The sequence below is a fragment of the Petaurus breviceps genome, unplaced genomic scaffold (assembly GCF_028583685.1).
Source record: "Petaurus breviceps papuanus isolate PSGF00001 unplaced genomic scaffold, PetGlider_PUasm1.0 189, whole genome shotgun sequence".
Lineage (NCBI taxonomy): Eukaryota > Metazoa > Chordata > Mammalia > Diprotodontia > Petauridae > Petaurus > Petaurus breviceps.
Genome location: NW_027185809.1, coordinates 50,694,897 through 50,721,513, shown reverse-complemented (window position 1 = coordinate 50,721,513; position 26,617 = coordinate 50,694,897). Strand labels below are relative to the sequence as shown.

Genomic DNA, 26,617 nt, shown 5'->3' with positions numbered 1-26,617 from the left:
AATATGTATATATTACATTTCAATACTGTATTGCTAGTTCAATGAGGGTAGGAACCATGCCTTATTGGATATTTTTATTCATTCCTTGTAAAATAGATATTAAATATTAGATATTTAACACTGTATAAATATTGATTGAATCAATGGGAAGGCCATTTCTATTAATTAAAATCCTAGTTTATATTTATGTAGAATTTTATGGTTACAAAGCACTTAGCAACACACTTTACCCTAGTGAGATCTCATAACAATCTCCAGCACCTAGCACAGGACCTGATACGTGACAGGTACTTATACTGACTGATTGATTGAATTCCATGAGGTAGACATTGCCAATATTATACCTTCATTTTATACATAAACAAATTGAGGTGTAGAGATGTTAAGTGACTTGCCATAGGTCATATGATTTAATAAATGTGGAAGATTCTCCCAGAACATGTGATGTCATCTCTCTGTCTCTCCTTTGAAGTACAACACACTGCCTTGAATCTAAAAAGAGTAATCCAGTTGGCTCAGATACATGATCCGTGGCCAACTGTTGTCTATGTAGGGCTTTGATGGGCTTTCCTTTTCAAAATGAATTGTACCCAGTTATATAGGAGCTGGCTATATTTAGTGTCATAGATGTGTAATGTTCATGTAGGGAATGAGTGAGAGAGAAAGAAAGGAAAGTGGATACTGATTAGGACCCTGAATGTCTGAAGGAATGGGGACTTTATTTAGTAGGAAATGGGGAAACAATGATGATTTTAAGCCAGAAGAGTGACAGAATCAAAGCATTGCTTCAGGAAGATTAATTAATTTGTGATCGATTAAAGGCAGGGAGATCAATTTGGAGACTACAGTTGTACTCTCATTGTTATTCAGTCATTTCAGTTGTGTTTGACCCTTTGTAACTCCATTTGGAGTTTTCTTGGCAAAGATACTGGAGTGGTTTGCCATTTCCTTTTCCAATTAATTTTACAGATGAGGAAATCGAAACAAACAGGTTTAAGTGACTTGCCCAGGGTCAAAAAACTAGTAAGTGTCTGAAAATAGATTTGAACTTATGAAGATGAGTCTTCATGACTCCAGGTCTGGAATTCTATCCAGTGCATCAACTAACTCCCACAGTTGTAGATTAGGTCAACAGAACAGTAATAGAAAAGAAGCCAATTCTTGGGAATTGACTAGCATATATGTGTTTGTGTGTTGTGGGGCAGGACTTGGGAGAGGAAGATGTCAAAAATTACAGGAATTTCTTCTTCCTTCCTTCCTTCCTTCCTTCCTTCCTTCCTTCCTTCCTTCCTTCCTTCCTTCCTTCCTTCCTTCCTTCCTTCCTTCCTTCCTCCTTCCTTCCTTCCTTCCTTCCTTCCTTCCTTTCTTTCTTTCTTTCTTTCTCTCTTTCTTCCTTCCTTCCTTCCTTCCTTCCTTCCTTCCTTCCTTCCTTCCTTCCTTCCTTCCTTCCTTCCTTCCTTCCTTCCTTCCTTTCTTCCTTCCTTCCTCCCTCCCTCCCTCCCTCTCTCTCTCTCTCTCTCTCTCTCTCTCTCTCTCTCTCTCTCTCTCTCACAATATTACTGGTTTACTTGGAATAAAAGTAAATAGTTGAACCTGTAGCCCAAAGTTGAATTTAAAAAATTACATTATTTATTTTTAGTTTTCAACATTCTCTTTCATAAGTTTTAAGTTTTCTCCCCCTCCCTCCCCAAGATAGCTTGCAATATGATATGTGCTCTACACATACATTCCTATTAAACACATTTTAATATTAGTCATGTTGCATAGAAGAATTATATAACAAACGGGAAAAACAATGAGAAAGAAAAACAAAACAAAAAAGAAAATAATCTGCTTCGATCTTCATTCAGACTACATAGTTTTTTCTCTGGATGTGGATGGCATTTTCCATCATAAGTCATTTTGAATTGTTTTAGGTCCTTGCATTGCTGAGAAGGGCTAAGACTATCAAAGTCAGTCATCCCACAATGTGGTTGATACTGTGTACAATGTTCTCCTGGTTCTGTTTCCCTCACTCAGCATCAGTCAGGGGAGGATCTTAATGTCTGATGTTATTAATTTAGGAATCTGTACAGGAACTTCCTCTCTCATAATAAAAATAGTAATTAGTCTGTAATTTATAGTCTTAGAAAGTTGCCTGAAGCACAAAGGATTTTAGCTCTTTGCCAGATCTGGGTCACACAGCACACAGCTAGCATGGTACTTGAAGCCAAATCTTCCTGACTCCAGCTTAACCTTCTATCTGCTATGCTACACTGCCTCTAAGACCTGGATTAATAGGAGAATAATGGTAAGGAAATAGTAAAGTCAGAAAGAGGAGTTGGTTTGTTGGTGACGGTGGGAAGGGAATGCTAAGTTCTTTTGACTTATAGAGTTCAAAGCAATGATGGAAGATCTAGGTGGAGATGAAAAAAACAGGCAGTTGTAAATGTGGAAATTGGAGCTTGGGGAAAAGGCTGAGGGTGAAAAATAGAACTTTGGGAGTCATGTGAATAGTGGTGATAAACATGTAGAAATCATTGGATCACCAAGGGAATATAGGGACAATAGGGGTGAGGATAATAGATGGAATCTTGGTCAAAGCTCATGTTTAGGAGGTTAAGATGAGGAAAAAGTGTTAGTGAAGAAGAATGAAAAGAATAGGTCAGAGAGATAGATGTAGGATGAAGTGAAAATGAAATTTCCTGTTATGTAAGGATGAAGAAGGTGCCAAGAAGGAAGTCACAGCCAACAATGCCAAATCTTGCAGATAGGTTTAGAAAATTGAAGACAAAGAACAGGTTATTGGATTTGGTAATAAGTTGGCCACATTTGTGACCTTGGAAAGAGTGGTATTCTTAGATTGGAGGTGGCAGGAAAAGCTAGATTGCAACATGTTGTGGACAGAGAGAATGGGTGGTGACAGATAGAGGCACTAAGGCATTATCTAAGGAGTCAGGTGCTGAAAAGAGGCTCAGCTATCAACAGGAGATTGATAATCTTCTATGTATAGCTGGGGAAAACTCCAGAGGAGATGCTTCCTAATATGGCCCCTAAATTAAGAGTTGTGGACTCTTAGGGAGCTGAAATAACTTGTTGCATGCTTTCTTTGAACTAGGAATAGTGGGAGTCTTGATCCTTTATGAACCTGCTGTGGTGCCCACAGTACAGGGATAATATAGTCACCACAAGGAGAAGACAATACACTTGGGAGGAGGTTATGGAATAAAAGTACTTGTGCAAACTGAATCATCATCTGGGAGCTAGAAAAAAGTTTGAGGACAACTGCAGAATAGTGTGACAATTCCTTATTTCTATGACATTCTGTATATATATTTGAAGTTATTTCTTATATGCTATCTGAAAAGTTTAATTCCCTTTGGGTACATCCTAGTCTGTTTGTTTGCTTGCATGTTGGAAGTAATAGTGCCAGTTTATTGTGCATTCTAGTAGAAGGATTTTCCCTTGAGAGAGAACTTGACCTTTCTTGACACTAACATCTGGCGAAAGGGTTACAGATGTGCAGAGATGCCTGTCTGATTTGGACCCCTTGTGACTTCACCCTAAAGATGCCTTTACTCGGGAAGTTGCAAATATCTGTCAAAATGAAAAATTCAGGAAAACAATTGTACTGAGGGTTAGATATCTGATAGTGAGGGGTAAGGGGGGAAATACAGATTTTAAATTTGTGGAGGTCCCTTGGGGCTGGTTTATACACATAAACAATGCAACGAATGGCTAAGAAACATGAAGTATCAATGACACCAAAGTACAGAAGAGATTTCTCAAATTTTTGATGTTTTTCTTGCCTTCCTGAGGTAGAGCATATTTATATAGTACTATAAGCACTAGATAGATATATAGTGCTATAAGCAAAACATATTCTTTTCCATGACCTTAATATTTGGTTGCATGAATGTTGTTATTCCCTTCTCATAAGTAGCTCTGTAGGGTTGGATTGGAGCACACCATGCATGGAAATGGTTCTGATCTCAGGCCATGTCTGGTGTTCTGATTGGGACACTTCTCATGGATTTGAACCTCTGCTCTAGCTGCTTACAACAAATCATACTCTAGCCTTTTTTTTAAAAAATTGAATTTTATGTTTATTTTTAGTTTACAACATTTGTTTCCACAAGATTTTGAGTTACAAATTTTCTCCCTGTCTTTCCCCTACCCACCAACCCAAAACACTGATCCCACTGTATACTCCCTCCCCCAATCTGCTCTCTCCTCTTTCCTCCCCCATCCCTCTCTGACTTTCTGGTAGGGCAAGATGGATCTCCATACCCCAGTGCCTGTACATCTTATTTCCCAGTTGCAAGTAAAATAATAATAATATGTTTTTAAACATTTGATTTTAAAACTTTGAATTCCAGATTCTTACCCTTTCTCCCTTGTCACCCACCCTTACTAGGAAGATAAGAAATTCAGCATAGGTTGTACATTATTTCCATAGTGGAGCTATTGTGAAAGATTGACTCTATTTCCCTCTATCCTGTCCTGCCTCCCACTTGTTCTATTCTCTACTTTGACCCAGTCCCTTTTTGAAAGTGTGTGCTTCTAATTACCCTCCCCTCCTAACCTGCCCTCCCTTCCATCACCCTCCCCCCTAGGGCTAGATACCCAATTTAGTGTGTATGTCATTTCCTCCCTAAGTCAAATTCAATGAGAGTAAGGTTGACCCATTCCTTTTTGCCTTCCTGTTCTTCCCTCCATTGTAACAGTTTTCCCTTGCCTCTTCTATATGCATACTCTAGCCTTTTGCTGAAGGAAATGTATGACCAGATACTCCTGGTTGGTCCCTTGGTTTCCCTAATGGAAGAGGGTGGAGTATGCAAAAAAAAAATTGTCCTAGGAGTCACTTAAAATTGTAAACTTTGATAGGAGATTCTCTCGACTTACATATACTAAATAATTTTATTTCAGTTATTCATAATTTCTAATATTTAATGATATTTTAAAACTAGAGAGTAACTAAGTGCTGGGCAAACTCAGATCTGAGGAGTAATTCAGATAAATGCTTGAAAATATAATGTGTAAACACAAAGAGATGTGTATACTTTGTATACTTTTGTATACTTACTTTGTGTACTTAAATGAAAATGTTTGGATATACAGATCTCCCCAACTATATCTGTCAGCATGTTTTCTCAGTCTCTCTTTGATAGGATACAAATTTCTTATGGCAGGGACTGTTTCATTTTTGTCTTTATATCCCCAGTGGTTCGTAGTAGGTACTTAATAAGTGTTTGATTGATTGATCTGTTGCTAGAAATTGAATGGGGCTTATGGTAGACTGAACACTTGATTAGGCTTTGTGAGAGTTGATGTGAATTGATGTGAGTATAAAATTCTAATTCATTTCTTTTAATGAATCCTTCAACAATTGAGTAGTTACTAATTTAACTACATATCTTAGACTCTTAAAGTTTATGAAAGGCCTTAGAAAGAATGTAGTATCCAGTTCATTCTAGGCAGGCAGCATAGTATAGTGGGGGAAAAATGCTGGATTTTTCAGTTTGGAGACATATGTTTTAGCCCCAGCTTTACCATTTACTGGCTTATGGCCATAGATAAATGATTTAATCTCTCAAGTCTCATTTTCTTCATCTGTATAATGGGAATGGTATTAGTATAAGCTATATCACGTGGCTATATTACAGAAGGTGTTTTATGATGTGCTATGTACATGTGTACTATTGTTACCTGATTAGAAGCCCTCCTTCTACATTATCCTCCATAAGAGGCCAACCAATTTCTGTTTTTAATGGATGCTAGAGACAGAGAACACAATGCTTTTGGAGGCAGTCCAAAAGTTTTTAGTTCAAACTAGTTCCAATTATTAAAAAATGTTTTCCTTCTTTTATTGAGCTGAAATCTGCCTCTCTGAAGTTTCTACCCACTGCTTCTAATTCTGCCCTCCAGAGTCAAGCAAGATAAATCTAATATCTTTCATGTGTCAGCTCTTCAGGTACTTGAAGATAACTCTTCTATCCCTCCATGGGCTCTCGCCCCTTCTCAGGTGAAACAATCCCAATTCTGTTTTGTGATGATATTTGTATCAGCTGGCTTTGAGCCTTTATTCTTATAGTTGCTGATCTTTTGCCCCAATTCTTACCTAGACTTTAATTACTGAATGGGTACTGTCTCAGAAAAACTGAGACCTGGGAGAGACTTTAGCTTAAAAAGGTCATCCTTTGGCTGCATCCATGGCTATCACCAGCAGTCCTGAGATAGACATTACTGCTGAACTCTGTTAGAGTGAGGCTGATGACTGCACAGCTCTGCCTCACTTAAATCTAATTCACTTGCAAGGAAAGATATCACCCTCCTGATGTTATTGGTCCTCTTTGGAATAAAACATGAACAGTAACAAACAGCAAGAGCAATTATCCTTGTCATCCCATGGATAAGCTAATTCAGATTGTCAACATAGGCCAGCTGGAATGGAAAAGAATAACCCAGATGTGGTTTTACCAAGGGAATTTACAATGAGATTATGAATTCCTTTATGGTGGGTACTATGTTTCTACTAATGCAACCTAGGTTACATTAGCTTTTTTGGTGGTCATGTAATACAATTGACTCATATTGAATACTTGTTTTCTGCTTCCTCTAGGTATTGTTCACCAAAACTGTTGTTTAGTCAAACCTCCTCCATCTTATATTCATGCAAAAAATGTTTTAGACCCAAATATAAGACTTTACATTTTAAAAATTAAATTCCATACTATTAGATTTGCCTTATTGTTGTAGTCTTTCCAGATGCTTTTGGATCTTGAATCTGACAGTCAATATGAGTTATTTCGCTAAGCTTCAAGCTATCAGCATTATTTGATAAGTATGGTATTTGTATCTTTATATAAGTCATCAATAAAAATGACAAAATTCTGTTGCACTCCATGAGAAATTTCTCTCCTGGTTGACATCAACCCTTTAATCACTATTCTTTGTGTCTGATAATTCAATCACTTCCAAATCCACTGAGTACTTTGTCATTCAGCTTATACTTTTTCATCTTGTCCAACAAGAGATCATGTGATGTTTTGTTCAATGCCTTGCTGAACTCAAGGTAAATGCTGTCTGTAGCATTCTTCTAATCAATTAACCTAGCAATCTTTAAAAAAAAAGAAAATGCAGCTGGTTTGGCAAGAGCAGCTTTTATGAACCCATAATGGCTAGAGGTGGTTAGTTTCCTGAAGTGGTTCACAAATCATTCCTTTTTTTTTCTTAGTCCAATAAGTTTATTTTTAAAAATCTACATAGAAAGGTTGAACAATTTCATGAATCTTCAGCTGCTGGAGCATCTCCACCCTTGGTGTTCCTGGTATATATCACTTGTGCTCTTTGGAAACCAGCTTAATCAGACCTTTACTAAGCAGTTCCTGGAGAGCTGCGCGGGCTAGAGAACTCCGGATCTTCAGTCTCTCTGAGACTACTGCAGGCGTGATAAATTTATAGTTGGGGACCTCCTTGCAGAGTTTGTCATTTGTTGCTTTGTCAAATAGAACCAGATTGTTGAGCTTGTCTCGAACTTTTCCCTTGGACCACTTCTTCTTAGTCTTTCCCTCAAACTTGTTCCTGGGATCTTTGTCCTTCTTGGCTGACTTGCTGGCATCTTCTTCTTATCGTCCTTGGGAGACATGGTGAGGCTTCAGGTACTCCTGCTGCTGCCTCCTCCAAGCTAAGATGTCAGACAAAAAGCCACAAATAATTCCTAACACTAAAGGGGTGTCCATCAATTGGGAAACTGTTGAAAAATTATGGTATGTCATGTAATGGGACATGCTTGTGCATTAAGGAATGAAAAAAGGGACAATTTCAAAGAAACCTGTGAAGACTCATATGAACTGATACAGGTTGAAATGAGAGTCCACCAGAAAACAATTAGCACAATGACTACAACATCATAAAGAAAAGCATCTTTGAAAGGCTTAAGAACTCTGATCAATGCAATGACAAGCCATGACTCCAGGGGATTATTGATGAAGATATGAACTGCGAAGAATCTGTAAAGAAGTGTGAACTCAAGGTGCAGGATGAGGGATACATTTGTGGACATAGGATTTTATTTTTCTTGACTTATGCATATTTGTTACATGAGTTTTGTGTTTCTTTCTATTTTTAATTTGGGGAAGGGTAGCATAGAGAGGAGGGTAAGAAATAAGTTACCCAGAGAGAAGGAAAGAAAGAAAAAGACATAAAAGCATTTTTTTCACAATACACATAAAAGAACAGAAGGAAAGTCAGAAGGAAACACACATAAGTAAGTTTTGAAAGTTACATGTTGAGGTTGTCATATATTTACAAAGAAAAGGTAGCTGTACTTGAAGGATTCATGGTTTCATGTGTAGCAACCCTTGAAAAGACCCTGAGACTGACATTTCTTTCTATCTTGGGAAGAGAGGAAGCTAACTTGAGATCAGTACTGGAGGGTGGGTTTTTCTCTCAGACCATTTGGAGTTTTGTTCTTGATCTTGGTTTAGTTTCTAGCTTTCCCAGCTGGGAATAAATGGGGTTTCAGGATCTTTTGAGGGCTGTTACACATGTATAATCTTTTTTCTCTTTTATATTTTAAATATGGAAATAACCATTTTATTTGGGGTTTATATTCAGAGTTTAAAAAATAATGTATTTTAGAACTTTGCAAGAACTAAAAAGCAAGCTCACTTTTCTGTGATTTGAAAGCTCTACTCTCTTCCCTTTTCTGAAAACTGGGACAACATTTTTGCCCATCTCTAGTTCTTCAGCCTCTCAGCTGTTCTCCATAATGTTTCACAGGTCACCAGCAGTGGTCCAACAATCATATTCACAGTTCTTTCATTTCTGTGGAGGGGATTTTGTTCACTCTGATGAAATGCACTAAATGAGAACAACTAGATGCTCTTTTATCACATTATCATTTAGCATTATATCTAAACATCGTCTGCTACAAAAAAAAACCCCTTGTTTTGGCCTTGTTGAAAGACAATAACTAAAGCCAATTAGTAACCAAAATTAAGGGAAAAAAATAATGCTTTATACATCTGTCTCTTTGATGGCTCTCTTTTGACCCCGAGCTGTATCTTAATAGGCTAATATCTTTTGTACTTTTGACTACTGTTTAAAATTAACCAACAAATATTGTTTTAAAAGGATCCATTCCAAGCTCAAATAACTTTACTTCTCCAGCATATTTTGTGGTTTCTTATGATTTGAGGTTACAATGGAGTATTTGATTAATGAGCTGTTTTATTGGGATGCAAATACTGTATACTGTCACAAGATCCATATGTTGTAGATTACAGAGGTATTAAACTCACCTTGGCATGAAATGGAAAATTTAAAGTATCTCTTCAGTGAAATATATCATTTTTGGAAAAAAGTGCATGTTAGTATTGCCTATATTTATGACTCATATGAATTTTATGCTGTGTTTGTTTATTTTCAAATAAATTCAAATCATATATGTGTATGTGTGAATTTATAAAGAGGCACTGTTCCATGCTAGATAGAGTTCTGGGTTGGGAGTCAGGAAGATTTGGGTTCAAATTCCCCTCTAACAATGACCAGTTATGTGAACACAGGTAAGTCACTTACTTTCTTTGTTCCCTAGGCACCTCCCTACAATTTATCTCAAAAGTCAAAGATCATCATGATCTGCTATTATTGAAAGGTATTGCCAGACAGAGAATTCTACACAATAACCAAATCGCGTGTCTGCTGTGACATATTTATTGATTGTAATTCATTATCTTATACCTACATAGTTTGACATTTATACAATGGATTTGGAATATTAGAAGATGGGAGCAGAAACACAGTTCCACAGTTTTAGAGATGGAAAGGAATTCAGTGGCTATTGTCTATTTCATAGCCCAAAAGGAATCTCTCCTATTATAAATCTGATATGTGGTCATTTGCTAACTGCTTAAAGGTCTCCGCTGAGGAGGATGTAACCTGATGTAACCAATTCCATTTTGGAATAGCCCCATTTGATAGAAAGCTTTTGAAAATTTTTTTCCTCTTTGAAACTTTTACACCTGCTTCTAGTTCTGCCCTTTGGGGACAAATAGAACAAGTCTCTTCCCTGCTATAATCTTTCAAATATTTAAATGGACTTATCTCCCACTGCCCAAGTCTTCTTTTGCCCATGGTCTTTCAATTGATCATAAATGGATTTAAGGTCTTTCTTGAGTTGCCTTTTCCTGGACACTCCATCTAATTGTATTATTATCAGTATTTTTCTTCAGTTTTTTAAATAAGAATTAGTATTAGATACTTTGTCAAATTCTTTGATAAAATCTAGGTAAGTAATATCTTGCAACAATCCCTTGAGGAACTTTCTTAGTAACCCTATCAAAAAAAGTAAGGTTAGTCTGGCCTAACCCATAACCTAAGCTGACTCTTTGTGATAATCATTTCCTTTTCTATTTGTTCAGCAACCGTCAAGTCATATTCCCAGAACTAGAATGGCTACATCTCTCCTTCAAAGTCATATGGATACCCCTGAGGGGCAAACAATGGCTTTCTGGTGTCATTGATTCAAGTCCCCATCAGCATAATTTTCCCCCGAGATTATTAATTGAGAATCAATTTAGTCAGCCAGCTTTAAGTCGATTTTAGAAATGAATACTAAGTTGGAAAAATAGGAATAATTGGTATAAGATGCTCCTACAAAAGCCTGTGACACATTCTCCTAAAAGTGCATACAGAGTCCAGGGAAAAGTGGTCTCAAGCTAGAGAGGACACGTGGCTAAGGGATAATTCACAGCTCTTGATTGCTGGAGGCACTTTTTCTCATTAATGAGATGCTCAAGAGGCTCCCCTTAATCATGAGGAATCTGTGTTCATTTGTCTTTTCTTCCCCATACTGACTACCACCAGCTTGCTTTAACATAGGAAAAAAAATCCCACATGAAAGGCTTTCCCAAGAACATTAACTACCTTGTCCTAGCCACACTTTTGTGTCACTAATTGGTGTTTCTTGGTGATTTTGTTCTTCTTCCTTCTAAGAGTTGGAAAAATACACCAAAATGGGCCAATATAAATACTGAACCAGAAACTTTGGCTCTCTTTGATTTTATCTACTGATAAAATTTTATCTACATGGATATCTACTGATATCCATGGTCAGATTCAGGTCAGCAGAAAGGCTAGTACCCTCATTTGGTCTAGTGGCAACAGTGTTTGCTTAGCTCCCTTCCTGCCACTACAGATCAACTCTTTTGATACTTTAGTTTTGATTAAAAGGTCAAAACAAGAAAAATACGAGATTTTCTTTCCCCTAGTTCATAGTAAATCCCATCTTCTTCATCAGTCCAATAATATTGGCTTTTTTTTTTTGCCAGTCCACAAATAAGACACTTCACCTTTTGCCTCTGGGTATTTTCTCTGACTGTCCCCAATGCATAGAATAGTCCCCCTCCTCATCTTTACTTATTGCTTTCTCTGGCTTCCTTTAAGGCCCAGTTAAAATCCTATCAACTACAGGAAGTTTTCCCCAATCCCTCTTAATTCTAGTGCTCTCCCTCTGTTAATTATTTCCTATTTGCCCTGTATATAGCCTGTCTGTATATATTTAATTGTTTTCTGTACCCTCTATTTTATTTTGAGGTCATTGAGGACAGAGACTGTCTTTTGTCTCTTTTTTTTGTATCCCCAACACTTAGCATAATGACTAGAACATAGTAGGTACTTAATAAATGTTTATTGATTGGTAGTTCTATTAAAAATGACAGATTAAGTTGAAAGAATATTTATTAAGTATTTAGCATGTTCAGAGATAATATTGTATTTATTTTAAAGAGTTACCTAAAAAATGGATTTTGAAAACCTTAAAGCCGTATATGAGTATGTATCACATAGCTAGTATCAGGTAAGAGAGGAAGATAATTGATCCTTGAATCATCCCACCCCAGCCTAGGATATGGTCCCAGAAAGTAAGAGGTAGATGTCAAGGTGTTAAACTAAGCATGAAGACAAGCAAATAAAACACAAAGAACCCAGCAATCACTGAGACCTGTGACTTACCAGAAAAGATACTGTGGTTTGCCATTTCCTTCTCTACCATGAGCACATTTTATAGATGAAGAACTGAGGCAAATAGGGGTTAAGTGATTTGTCCAAGGTCAAACAGGTAGTAAGAGTCTGAGAAAGGATTTGAACTCAGATTTTCTTGATTCCAGGTCCATTACTCTATCCACTATTCTACCTACCTGCCCCAATTATTTCTTAAGCACCTGTTATGTTCCAGATCTGTATACTGTGTACTATGTGAAGCTCTGGGGCTCCAGATATAAAAGTAAAACAATCTCTGCCATCAAGGAATTTATAGTTTATTTTTAAGACCACAATTGAATATAGTATGGTTTCCATTCCTATCAATTAAAACATAATCTCACCTCAGAAGCAGGCAGATATCATTAAGCTAGAAGGACAGAGCATGAGTCTGACAGAGGGAAGGAAAGAAATGTTTATTATGTACCTACTATGTGTCAGACACTGAGCTAAATGCTCAGTAAGAAGAGGCTATAGTAACTATAGTGTGTCCCTGTCTTGAAGAGCATCCTTTTACAGTTATTGATTTTGCTCAGTACATTTTGATAGCTTCCTAAAAATTACTTGAATAAAAAAACCCCCCCCCCTCCTGCTTTCTGTTTCTCCCATTCCCCCTCCCTCCACATCTCACATCATACCTATGTCTCTTGCCATATCTACCCATCAATTCCACTGTCTTTTTTTGGCATGCTGACTCCTTAGTTAATGCACTCACCCTCATCTTAAATCATCGTAAACTTTCCTGTCCTACTCTTTCTGTCTTCTGGCCCTCACTGAGATATAGCTACCTTCTGAATGACATGGCATCCCTGGCCATTCTTTACAAGACCAATTACACTTTCACTCCTACTGAGCCCTTTCACTTCTACCCTTCTCCACCTACTCATCTGATGAGCCAGAATATTCCTTGTGCTCCATTGCTACTTCCAGAATCTCCCTTTACTTCTTTCACTAAGAAACTCTTTTTCCTTTGAGTTCATTCAATCCAAATATAACACCCAAATAACTGAATGGGCATTACCTCACTCTAAGTGAGTACTTGAAAAGGCCTTAGCTTAAAAGGGCCAGGGTTTCCCATTGCATCTCAGGTCATCTCCAGTAATCCTGATGAATATCAGGTCACTGGGCCCAGATGGCTCTGGAGGAGAAAGTGAGGCTGGTGACCTTACACAGCCCTCCCTTCCTTAAATCAAAGTCAACTGCAAGTCATGTCATCATTTCTCTGATGAAATGTCCTCTTTGAAAAAGAAGGATAAACACAGCACCCAAATATAATTCTGGTGGTTATCTGCCAACCCCCAGATCATTCTCCTTCCTTCGTCAATGAGTTCAGTGACTGGCCCACAGTTTCTCTCTCTATCCCAATTTCTGCCCTCATATTAGGGGCCTTGAAGGTTCATAATAACCTTTCAAAATAATCTTTACTACTTTCCTATTTGATTCATTAACTTACTCATTACAGTGTCTATTCCAAAACTTTCGATGCCTCCTCAAGTCTTCCATGGTATCTCTCTCCTTAACTTCTCAATTTTGTAATTTGCTTCATACTTTATAAAAAAAATGAAGGCATTTACCAGGAACTCCATCTTTTACCTTCTTCTTCATCTTACATCATTCAGATGTCTTCTCCTCCCCATCTCCTCCTCTATCCATGTTTTACCTGAAGAGATGGCCCTTTTTCCTTATTCAGATAACTCACTCTACATGAAGCCTTGATTCCATTCCATTCCATTCCATCTCCTTTAGTATATTGCCCCCTCTATTATCCCTTCTTGTTGTTGTTGAATCATTTTTCTAGTCACATCTAACACTTTGTGATCCTGTTTGGGATTTTCTTGGTAAGGATGCTGGAGTGGTTTGCCATTTCCTTCTCCAGCTCATTTTACATATGAGAAACTCAGGCAAATTGGGTTAAATGACTTGCTCAGGGTCATAGAGCTATTAAATATCTGAGGCTGGATTTGAACTCACGAAGATGAGTCTTCCTGATTCCAGGCTCAGTGCTCTATCCACAGTCATCTAGTTGCCCCTTATTATGCTGACTTTTTCACTAATCTTCAATCTCTCCCTGTCTATTGGCTGTTTTTGTGCTGCTTCTGAACATATCCATGTTTCCTCCATCTTTAAGAAATTCCTTGATCTGACCATCCCTGCTAGGTATCACTCTTTATTTTTCCCCTGCCCCTTAAGTGACTAAACTTTTTGAGAAATCTGTCTATATTAGGTACACTCACTTTCTCTCTTCTCACTTACTTCTAAACTCTCTGCAGCCTGGCTTCTGACACCATCATTCAAATGATATTTCTTTCTCCAAAGTAACCAATGATCTCTTCATAGACAAATCTAATGCTTTTTCTCAATCCTAATCCTTCTTAACCCGTTGGCAGCCTTTGACTCTGCTGTCTTGCCTCATGGATATTCTGTCCTTTCCAGTTTTTCCACAACATGTTTCTCTTCCTATTTTATCTGACGGGTTCTTCTCAGTTTCCTTTGTTAGTTTATTTGTTTGTTTGCTTTTTGGAGGAGGAAAGGCAGGGCAATTGGGATTAAGTGACTTGCCCAAGGTCACATGGCTAGTAAGTGTTAAGTTTCTGAGGCTGGATTTGAACTTAGGTCCTCTTGACTCTAGGACTGGTGCTCTATTCACGGTGCCTCCTACCTGCCCCTTATTTGCTAGTTCTTCATCCAGGTCATTCCCACAGAATTCTGTCTTTGGTCCTCTTCCCTTTTCCCTCTATACTGTCTTACTTGGTGAGCTCATTAACCCATATGACTTCAATCATCATCTTCATGCCAGTAATCCTCAGATCTATTTGTCCAGCCCTGGCCTCTCTTCTAACTCTAATCCCACATCCCAAACTGCCTGTTCACCTTGAATTGAATGTCCCATAGACATCCCAAGACTCAGTATATCCAGAACAGAACTCGCCATTTGCATCCCCGCATCCCAGCCCCCACTCTTCCAAACTTGTGTGTTACCAGCAAGGCACCGCTATTCTCACAGTCCCTGAGCTCACACTCATTCCACATATAGAAGACGTTTTCAGTTCTGGTTTCTGCCCTTAGGCTTCTCTTATTTGTCCATTCCTTCTTACTCACATGGCATTCATGAAGGAATAGTTTAGGACTCACTGTCGTGTTGCTGTCTACCTCACATGGAGACTAGACATTTATCTGATGGCCTGGAGAATGCCCTCTGATTTTGAAAAACAATGTTGTGTAGTGGATAGAGTGCAGAGCTTTGGTGTTTGCAAACCTGGGTTTGAGCCCACCTTAGACATACACTAGATGCATATGTTGGGTAAATCACTTAACTTTTCTCAGCCTCAGTTTTCTCTTCTGTAAAATGGGGATGATTATTGTATCACATCATACGGTTGCTGTGTATTATGTTCAGTTTGCTCTTGTTATTTAGTCAATGCAGTTGTGTCCAACTCTCCATGGCCCCATTTGGAGTTTTCTTGGCAAAGATACTGGAGTGGTTTGCTATTTACTTCTCTAGCTCTTTTTTACAGATAAGGAAACTGAGGCAAATAGGGTTAAGTGACTTGTCTAGGGTCCCACAGCTAGTTTGTAACTGAAGTTAGTTTTGAACTCAGGAAGATGAGTCTTCCTGTTTCTAAGTCCTATGCTCTATCCACCAGGGCCACCTAAGCTACCCCTATATTGGGCTATTTTTGTTATTATTATTATCTCATCTTTTTGGTGGGGTTCAGATAGAAAGCTTAGAAAATAGCATTCTGGTTGGTCTCTCTCAAGGCTCTCTCCACTCTAACCCATGTTCTGCTCAGTTCTTTATAAAGAACTGGTCCAATCATGCCACTCTTAATTCAGTAACATCTATGATTTCTTATTACCTCCAGGATCAAATATAAAATTCTCCATTTGACTTTTAAAACCACTCACACACAGAACCATCTACCTCTCCAGTCTTTTAATACTTCACTCCCTCAACATACGCTATAATAACAACAACACCAGCCTTCTTGCTATTTCTTGCACAGGAAACACCTTCTCTAAATTCCATGTATTTGCACTTGCTGTCTCTCAATTATGGAATTCTATCCTTCCTTCCTGTAGCTTCCTGGCTTCCTTAAAATCTCAGCTAAAACCACATCTCTTTCAAGGGACCTTATCCAGTCCTTCCACAACTGCTAGTGCCTTCCCTGCTGAAATTACCTTCCATTCACATGGTACATAAATCTTGTATGTACATAAGTATTTGCATGAGGTCTCCCCCAATTCTTTGGAATGTGAGCTTCTTGGCGGAAGAACCTTATTTTTGACTTTCTTTGTTTCCTTAGTGCCTTACATATAGTAAGCACTTAGTAAATGCTTGTTAAGTAGGATGAAACCCCCCACCCCCACAATATACCATAAATACATGCATAGAGGACCAAGATAATTTGATGGATTATGGAGAAATCAAGGGAGTTCCAGAAAAACATTTACTTCTGCTCCATTGATTGCTCAAAAACCTTTGCCTGTGCAGATCAGTACAGAATGTGACAAATCCTCAAAGATATGGGAGTACCAGATCATCTTACTTGTCTCTTGGGGAACCTGTATGTGGGTCAGGAAATAACAATTAAACTGAACAAGGAACAACTGGTTTAAGATTCAAAAAGGGAGTATGATAAGACTGTACCTTGTCACCTTATTTATTAAATTTCTATGCAGAGTGCATAATATGAAATGCCAGACTAGATGAATCAAAAGCTATAATTAAGGTTTCCAGGAGAAATATCAACAGTCTCAGCTGTGTGAGGACACCACTCTGATGGCAGAAAGTGAAGAGGAATTAATAAATCTCTTGATCAGGGTGAAAAGAGGAGAGTGTGAAAGCTGACTTGAAGCTTAACACAAAAACAAACAACAAACTATGATCTTGGCAACTGGTCCCATCACTTCCTGACAAATAGAAGGAGAAGAAAGGAAACAGTGTCAGGTTTTATATTCTTGGGCTCAAAGATTACTGTAGACGGTGACTACAGCCATGAAATTAGAAGATGCTTCCTCCTTGGAAGGAAAGCTGTGGCGAATCTGGGCAGCATACTAAAAAGCAGAAACACTACCTTTCTGACAAAGGTTCATATAATCAAAGCTAAGGTTTTTCCATTAGCAATGTATGGCTGTTAGAGTTAGACTATAAAGAAAGCCAATGCCATAGAATTGATGCTTTCAAATTGTAGTACTGGAGAAGACTTTTTTTTTGGAGGGGAAGAAGGCAAGGCAATTGGGGTTAAGTGACTTGCCCAAGGTCACACAATGAATAAGTGTGTCAAGTGTCTGAGGCCAGATTTGAACTCAGATCCTCCTGACTCTAGGGCTGGAGATCTATTCACTGTGCCACCTAGTTGCTCCTGGAGAAGACTTTTAAGAATCCCTCAGACAGCAAGGAGATCAAATCAGTCAATACTTAAAGAAATTAATTCAAGCTATTTACTGGAAGGTCACATACTGAAACAGAAGCTTAAATACTTTGACCAGATAAAGAGAAGACCAGGACTCATTGAAAAAAACCCCAATGTTAGAAAAGATTGAAGGCAAAAAGAAATGGGGATGGTAGAGGATGATGTCATGGAAACAATGAACATGAACATGGATGGACTTGGAGAGATAGTGGAAGGTAGAAGGGGCTGGTGTGCTGTGGTCCATGGTGGTCTCACAGAGTAGGATATGACTGAATGTCTGAACAACAACAAGGTCCCTCCTAGCTTTAAATCAAATGAACCATCTCCAAGTCAACATGTCTAAAACTGAACTCATTATCCTCATTCTTTCTACCCATGAAAACGGATCAAACCATTATTATACACATACATTTATGTGTATATCTATACATGCAAATGTACATGGATATAGTATATATTTTATAACATGCACTACATGTATATATACACATGTCTGAATACATATATATACAGGTACATATAATACATTATATACACACATATCTCTCTATATAAATATATATAGAGATATTTTGCTTTTTTTTTTGGAGGGGGGAAGGCAGGGCAACTGGGGTTAAGTGACTTGCCCAAGGTCACACAGCTAGTCTCAAGTGTCTGAGGCCAAATTTGAACTCAGGTCCTCCTGACTCCAGGGCTGGTGCTGTATTCACTGTGCCACCTACCTGCCCCAAAATGATTGGATCTCTAGATTTTTTTCCATATTGATATTCTTTTTTTTTCTTTTGAGGGGGAAAGGCAAGACAATTGGGGTTAAGTGACTTGCCCAAGGTCACACAGCTAATAAATGTCTCAAGTGTCTGAGGTCAAATTTGAACTCAGGTCCTCCTGACTCCAGTGCTCTATTCACTGTGCCACCTACCTGCCCCCACATAATATATGTATCATTATATAATGCAATATATAATACATTAAACAATGAAAAATATATTTATCATTATATTATATATAGTCTATATAAATGTACATTTATATACATATACAAATAATGCATATGTGTATGTATATAAGTATACATTGATAATATACACAATATGTACAATAAATGTATGTATGCATGTATATTGTGTATGAACATAGACATGTATGTATGTATTATGACTTTCCTTTAACTAGTAGATGATATGTGTGGCTTTAAAAGCTTATGGTCTTTCAGTGTCACAGGGCCTCTCTCAAGCCAGTAGGTACATCAAATTTAGAATGGAAGGGAATATTGCAAAGAAACTCATATTTCAAATTAACCATCCTCTCTCCATATAACATATACTAGGTAATAAAGAAAAACCCTTGGGGATATGGAAACAGTTGATGTACTTCTCATTATTTATGTTGTTCAGTTACTATGGCCATATCTACTTGGGCACTAAAAAATCAAATGCTCAGTGTTCTTGTGTCTAGTAAATTTTAATTTTTATGAACTGAACATACGCTTTGCTATGGTTTCTTTCTAGTCCTGCAGGAAAAATAACAACTGTCATCACTGAAGCATCATTTAGAACCTTTTTAGTAGAAAGCCTGAATTCCTTATCCTTTAAGATTATTAACCCCACTCTTCCCTGCCCCAGTAGAATAAATCACTGGATCTGAGTTCTACTATTGCCTTGTGATCACTTTTAGTGTCACTTTAGTCCAGTCACTTTAACCTCATCAAGCCTCAATTTCTTCAAATGTAAAATTGTGGATGATAATAAACCCCATGCCCTGTCTATCTAATAGAATCACTGGGGCTTTGGAAATTGTGTAGTGGTCTACAATTGTCAAGGTCTATAACTCTGGCAGTAAGTCCAGGAAGCCCTTTTCAATGGCTGGAAAAAATAGTTCATGGACTCTGGAGCTTACTGAGCACTAGAGGTGCCTATCTGTGGGGAGGGAAAAAATGTGAAGGAGGTTTAATTTGTCTTTGGCATATTCAACCGTCTTTCCCTTTTTCTCCTTCAGAGGTACTTCTTCTGTTCTCTCCCCTCTATACTCAAATCTCTTGGCAGCAGTGCTAATGCTTCCTCCCTATTCCTTTATGAAAGCTTGCTGTTAGTGAATATTCTGATAAATTCATCACATGAAGGTATAAATGATTGATAAGGTTTGAAAATATTTTCTTTCCTAGTATACATATAACTTTCCTTCCTTCCTTCCTTCCTTCCTTCCTTCCTTCCTTCCTTCCTTCCTTCTTTCCTTCCTTCTTTTCTTCTTTTCTTCCTTCCTTTCCTCCCCCCCCTTCCCTTCCCTCCCTTCTCTTCCTTCCTTTCTCCTTCCCCATCCTCCCTCTTCATTTTTCTCATCTCAACACTATATGTATTATCTCCTCTAATTAATATGTGAGTCTATTTGTAGTCCCAGTGCTGGGTACATAGTAAGGGAATAATAATAATAATAATAATATTTATTATTATAGCTGTGTGACCTTGGGCAAGTCACTTAACCCCATTACCTTGCCTCCCTCCTCCAAAAAAACCCCCCAAACTAACATCTGCATGACACTTTAAGGTTTGCAAAGGTCTTTATACATACTGTCTTATCTAATCCTTACAACAATCCTCTGAGGTAGGTACTATTATTATTCCCATTTTACAGGTGAGGAAATAGATGCTCGCTCAAAGATGTTAAGTGATTTGCCCAGGGCTATCAGACAAGTAGGTATATCTGAGGCAGGATTTCCACTCAGGCCTTCCTAACTCCCAGTCTGTCTCTCTATTCCCAACCTAGAGGTGTTAAGCTCAGCCGCAGTGAACCAGATTAAAATGTAAATGGGAGTGTTTGTTTTGGCAGCACATGTACTAAAGTTGGAAGAAGACACACAAAATTAACATGGGCCCTGTGCTAGGATGACAAATTTACGAAGTGATCAAAATGTTAAAAAATTTAGAGAAGTATAATTGGTAAATATTAACAAAATAAATAAAAATATAATACAACATAGATAATTGTGGCTTTTCAAGGCAATATGCAGCTTTCAGGGATCAGTTTCTGTTTGAGTTTGACAGCCCTGTACTATGCCACTTAGGTGCCTCAGCTGTCCCACTGCATTCCAACTGTAAAAATGGAGAATGGTAATTACCTCACAGGGTGGCTGTAAGCATCAAATGAAATATTTTGTGCAAAGTGCTTTGGAGCTGTACAGTCCTAGGAACTTGGAACTAAAAAGCACCTTAGAGACTATGTAGACCGTACTCTCATTTTATAGATGAGAAAACTGTGGTCCCCAAAAGTTAATTAACTTGCCCAAGGTTACACATATGGTATAAATGGTAGAGTTTGGATGGTATAAATGGTAGAGTTTGGATGGAATCTGGGTCTTCTGACTCCAAATGCAGTGCTCTTTCTATCAATATCTATCTCTTATTGCTATAGAACTTTTGTGTTCATGGTTAGAGGGATTTTCTGAGACAGGTAATTCTCTGTTGCTGCTGCAATCCCTACCCAAGGCCATTGGGCAGACCTGGGAGCCCTGAAAGGTCAAAGGCTGTAGTTCTTTCACAGAGTGTAGACTCCTAGGAGTAGTGGTGCCTAGTCCAGATGGCATTTATATGAAGCTACAGAGGATAATTTACACCCTAAAAAATGCCTTCCTGGGACTATTGGCTGAAAGAAAGAACGGGGAAGTTGGATGAATCCTGGAGGAAGTCACTTAGTCAGTCCCTTGATGATATTAGCACCACTGACTACATTACTTGCTGTAGGCCCATTCCACCCACTGTAATCCTCCCCTCCCGGGTTCCTAGTTAAAGCAGAAATCGTCAATGTTATTTTAATGTGGCTTTTTGTGTTTCATTTCCTTTGTTGGTTAAAAAATGTTTGCACTGAATCATTTTATAGGAACTCTATATAGCATGTACATTTGGAACATTTTATTCTTATTAACATAAAATATTATTCTCATTTCCTACTTTGTGAGGAAGGAAGGGTTTCTTAGCATAATAAAATAAAAATTAGAAAAAAATGTATATTTTCCCTTTGTCATGAAGAGGGTATGAATGATTTATAGGTATAATAAAGAGGAACCTCTTTGGTCACTGGATGACATTTTAAATTAAAAAAAATAAGACTCCTTCCTGTCAGATTCTTGAAATGACTGTGATAGCAGCAGGCACTAAAATATCAAAGTAGACTGACTTATAATGGCAGGTTCATTTTTCCTCCTTTCTCTCAAGCAAAAATAGGCTTCTTTTTTGATCTGGTTAAGAACTGATGGGAACAGTCCCAGGTTGGGTCTTGGAAACCAAGTCAGATAGTTTGTTTTTAAAACTACAGTCAGGTTTTGTGATCACTTGACAAAAAAAAAGTTTTTCAAAACCAGTGTAATGTTCTTCTTAATCTTCTATTCCTCAGTGGTGGGATGGAGGAGGAAATTACCTATTCAAGTCAGGTGGTTCCCCAACTCCACCCACATAGTGGTGCTTAATAAATGCCAGATGACTGACTTCTTATTGATTAAGTTCCAACTTCTTTCAAACTGTCTAGCTCTTTTCACATCCTCTACATCAGCAGTCAGGTGGTGTAGCTGATAGAATGCTGGGTCTGGAGTTAGGAAGACCTGAGTTCAAATATAGCCTCAGACAGTTACTACCTGTGTGACCCTGGGCAAATCACTTAACTCTGTCTCAGTTTCCTTATCTATAAAATGAGCTGGAGAAGGAAATGGCAAACTACTCTATAGTATCTTTGCCAAGAATAATACAAATGGGCTCACAAGAAGTTGCACATAACTGAGATGACTGAACAACAACTAAGATATAGAGAATGGACCTGTTATTTCATTGGCATAGGGTATTTGCTGGTGAGGAAATTCCCTCTACCAATGCAAGTTGGCACTATTCTGCAAATTTTAGTCTTAGAGCAGGGGCTCTTAACCTTTTTTTTTGCATCATGGAGCCCTTTGGCATCCTGATGAAACCTATGGACACTTTCTCAAAACAGTGCTTTTAAATATATAAAGTAAAATACATAGGATTACAACAAAGCCAATCATTTTAAAATACAGTTGTCAAAATACTGAACCTCCACCCCCCTGCAATTTGATAGACTCCAAATTAAGAACCCTAATCTTAGAGAGTTGCCTAGATGAGCATTGAGAAGTTAAATGACTTAGCCATGGTCACACAGCCAGTGTGTTGGAAGTGGGATGTGAATCCATATTTTTCTGGGTTCAAAGCCAATTTGATCTCTGTTAAGATAACAGTTAATTTCTTCTCTTTTCATTCTCCCCTCCTTCCTCTCCCTGACCTTCCCTCGCTTCCTCTCCTTTCTCCCTTCTCCTTTTACTTCTCTTCTCTTTTCCTTTCCTTAATGTTATTCACTGCTTGCCATAGCTAACATTTTTTACTTCTTTTGTATGAACATATTTACAATATACTTCTAAGTATGTCTACAATTCTTTTTTCTTGTTCTTTTCCAATAAATTTTGCTCTATCCATCTTTGCATTGAAGTTAGCAAGCATCAACACACACACACATATATTTTGTTTAGATGATCTTGTGGAGTTCTCCATGTTGTTGCTGTTCAGTCATTTCAGTCATGCCCTACTCCTTGTGCCCCCATTTGGGATTTTCTTGTCAAAGATACTGGGCTAGTTTGCCATTTCCTTCTCCAGCTCATTTTACAGATGAAGAAACTAAGGCATATAGGCAAACAAGTGAGTCAAACAAGTGACTTGCCCAGGGTCACACAGCTAGTAAGTGTGTGAGTCTAGATTTGAACTGAGGAAGATGAGTCTTCCTGCCTTCAAGCCTGGCATTTTATTCACTGTACCACTTAGCTGCCTAGAGTTCTCTATAGAATTTCTCTACTCCTTCGACTTCTGCTAGGTATTTGATAGAATCAAGCACAGAGCTAATTGTGTTCAAGCATCCATTGTCAAGGTAGGCATAGAGTAGGAGGGTGAGTGCTTACTAAGACATATGCTCCTTTTATGAAGGCTATCCTTTGTAAAATTCAAATAGAAGGGGGATTCCTTGTAAATGGTGAAGTCTTTCACAGGTTTCCATTTCCATATAATAATATGTTGCTTGAATCAAGTCCCAGAACATAATAAATTTGTATAACAATACATACAGGAAAAACCAAATAGATAAGGAATGTTCTTTTTCCAGACTATGACATGAAGCTGGATGGATAAATGAATTGAGTCAGTCCATGAATATTTTTATCTTGACAGAAGCAACAGGTGAACAGTGAGTTGGTCCAAGAATTGAAAAGGAACAAAAGAGGATAGATTATATTCAGGACATTTTGCAATGATTTGAACAGTCTCAGTGTAAGGGTTGAGGTCATCTGAGTCAAACAATCAAATTATCCACATTCCATTTAGAATAAATGGCAAGATGCTACTCCTTGATACCTTTATCAAGTGCAAATGCATTTTGACTCTCTGGTAGGTATGAATAAGACCTGTACATCTCTATTTAATCAAGACCTTTCAACAGGTGTGATAGGAAGTCAGTTTGAATTGTTGATGGACTTAGTCATACCCTGTGGTGCTTGTATGAAACTGAGAAGACGCTTTGTATCATAGATTATAGGACCTTCCAGGCAAAGCAGTGTGTGTGTGTGTGTGTGTGTGTGTATGTATGTGTAAGTGTATAGGGTGATATGGAGAGGCAAATGCCTTGGCCTTGCCCTCAGCGACAATTTTCTCTACTCTCCCCAACCCCCCACCTCCAGCTCATCCCTCACCTTGACCAGAGGAAGACCTTGTGAATTTGGAAGAATAAGAGGGTATGTACTTTTTATTGGCATTATGCTGGTGCAGTGTATGCTTTGTAAGCTGAGGATTGATTGGACACAATAAGGAAAGGCAGATTCAAGATTCTTTAAGGATCCCAGGAGAAAAATATCATACCTAAGGAAATCATCTTGAGGTATAAGAGCTTCTAGGTCATGTGAGTAATCCCTTTTTCCATATGATCCCTTGGATTCTGTATGCACTGTAGGACAGTATGTTAAAGATTTTTAGGAGAATATTTTTATTATCAACTATTCTTATTGTATCACCTTGGTAAATATCCCTTTAAATCTAATTAACTCTGACTGATATTGACTGATAATCATGGGGGAAACACACTAGTGGGGGTTCGTGAGCTATAGTAAGAGAGAGATACCCTAAATGCCTCAGGGCTAACTCTAGAGCCCTGAGAGCATGTGGCACTTGAACTCTGGGGATCTGACTTGTCAGTATAAGATCATATTTGAGAGAGTAGTTCCAGAATCTGCATATGGTGCATCACTGTGTTTCCCAACACAAAACCCTATCGTTTGAACAATGGATTTTCCCCCAGTAATGCTATATGGCACAAATCATGGAACACCATAATCTCAAGAGGGAAATGGGTGTTGGAGCGATAAATGGTAGGCATAAATAGATGTCAGTGATAATTTGCATATAAAAATCACACAAAATATATCATACAGGAAATGTATGTTGAGAAAAGGAGACTGGTTCACTACAGGTTTGGAGTGTTTTAAGACCTTGAAGCTCATCTTTTCTAACCTCCTTATTTCAGAGATAAGGAAATTGAAGATGAGAGGTGAAATACATGGCCCAAGGTTATATAGTAATTGGCAGAGCTAGACATTAAATACGGGTCTTCTTGCTACAGAAGCAGTACAATACCTGCTCTGCCATCTCATGTTACTCCCTCTGAACAGACCAAATACAGCAATGAAACCTACATAATGTTAAAAGTCTGGCCACACAGGATGATCCTCTGGAGAGTTTAAAGGTGGACACAGACAAGGAATTCAGCAGAGGAGACGGCATGGACTAGTTGCAATCTGCGTTTGTTGACAGAACCATTCATATAAGTGAGGTCAAAGATCCACTGAAATATTAGAGTATATTAGAGTACATCTGCCTACCATTAGACACAATCAGTATTATTGGTATGTTCTCTTGGGTGTGACTTGTAGTTCTCCTTTGGAGAACAGGGAGAATTTGTGATTCTCCTTTGGGTGTCTCTTGTAATAATGCTTTATTTATACAGTGCTTTAAGGTTTACAAAATATTTTCCATATGTTATTTCATTTGCTTCTCACCTATGAGCAAAGTCCTGGGTTTCACCTGGTTTTAGACCCTAGAATTATTCCTAGCAACTCAGTCACCTCTCTTGTCTCACTCCTTAAAGCTAGGACCATTAATTCTGTTTGCATTGTTTCCCAGCACTTCCATCAGGGCTCTGGGTGCAATGAGAAAGCCCTGAGACATAAGAATTATCCCTTGCATAGACTTAAATTCTGGGGTATCATAATTCCTTTAGTCATGGTGCTTTTGTGTGATATTCTGAAGGCATTTTCATCTTGCTTGGTACTGGTTTTAGTTATTAGGATGAGATGGAGAGGAAGGAAAAGGAAGAAGAAAGATCACAGTTTTAAGGATGGACAATTCTAAGTCATGAACACAGTTGGCAAAATCTCTCACCTGTCAGTAAATGCTTTGTGGTAGATGCAATTATATTGGTCCATGCTGTTAAATTACTCTCCTGAACTTGCCTTCATAAGTTGCCATATTTTCCAGACACACTGGATCTGGAGTATGCAGGAGGCTCTGAACCTGTCAAGGACAAAGCCTTGTCATAATAACTCAGCTGACATAATTTGTTTTTTGCATCCCAAGCTAGATACCCTGTGTGTCCTTGGGAGTCAAGATTGGTGCCAGTCAGTCTGCACCAGACTGAGAAACTATCTGTGTAGTTGGGATCCTTGTAGATAAGCAACCATTCTATCTTCATAGTCTAACAGTTCCCAAGGGAAAAGAATGATGCTTTTGCCGTCTTACTTATTTGTGTTCCCCCTCCCCTTGTTGTCTTTCTCCTCCCCTTTAGGAACAGATTATTCCTTTCCCTACCCTTACTGCTCCCTTCCTCATCCTATGTCACTCCCATTTGGGAGGGGATTGTTGTTTACTCCTCCCTCTTTGTTGCAATTTCATAAATACGCAAGCTTCTGTTTTTGTATTGTAAACTCTTTGCACCTATATAGGAGTTCCACATGCATGTTCATTTCTCTTGTAATAAATCCAATTGCAATGCATTTCTCATGGACTTATGACACACATCTATCTATCTATCTATCTATCTATCTATCTATCTGTCTGTCTGTCTGTCTGTCTGTCTGTCTGTCTGTCTGTCTGTCT

At 38.2% G+C, this 26,617-nt stretch overlaps 1 long non-coding RNA gene, 1 other non-coding gene and 1 pseudogene across 5 annotated transcripts in view; 2 read left to right on the top strand and 1 right to left on the bottom strand.

The window, feature by feature from the left end:
- The window catches only part of LOC138164102 (uncharacterized), a 218,656-nt gene that overhangs the window by 17,720 nt on the left and 174,319 nt on the right, over nucleotides 1–26,617 (top strand). The window lies entirely within an intron of this gene.
- LOC138164100 (small ribosomal subunit protein eS25 pseudogene) lies at nucleotides 7,203–7,627 on the bottom strand (annotated as a pseudogene).
- LOC138164510 (U6 spliceosomal RNA) lies at nucleotides 20,243–20,345 on the top strand. Its single transcript, XR_011169092.1, has one exon. It is a non-coding gene; the product is annotated as a U6 spliceosomal RNA (small nuclear RNA).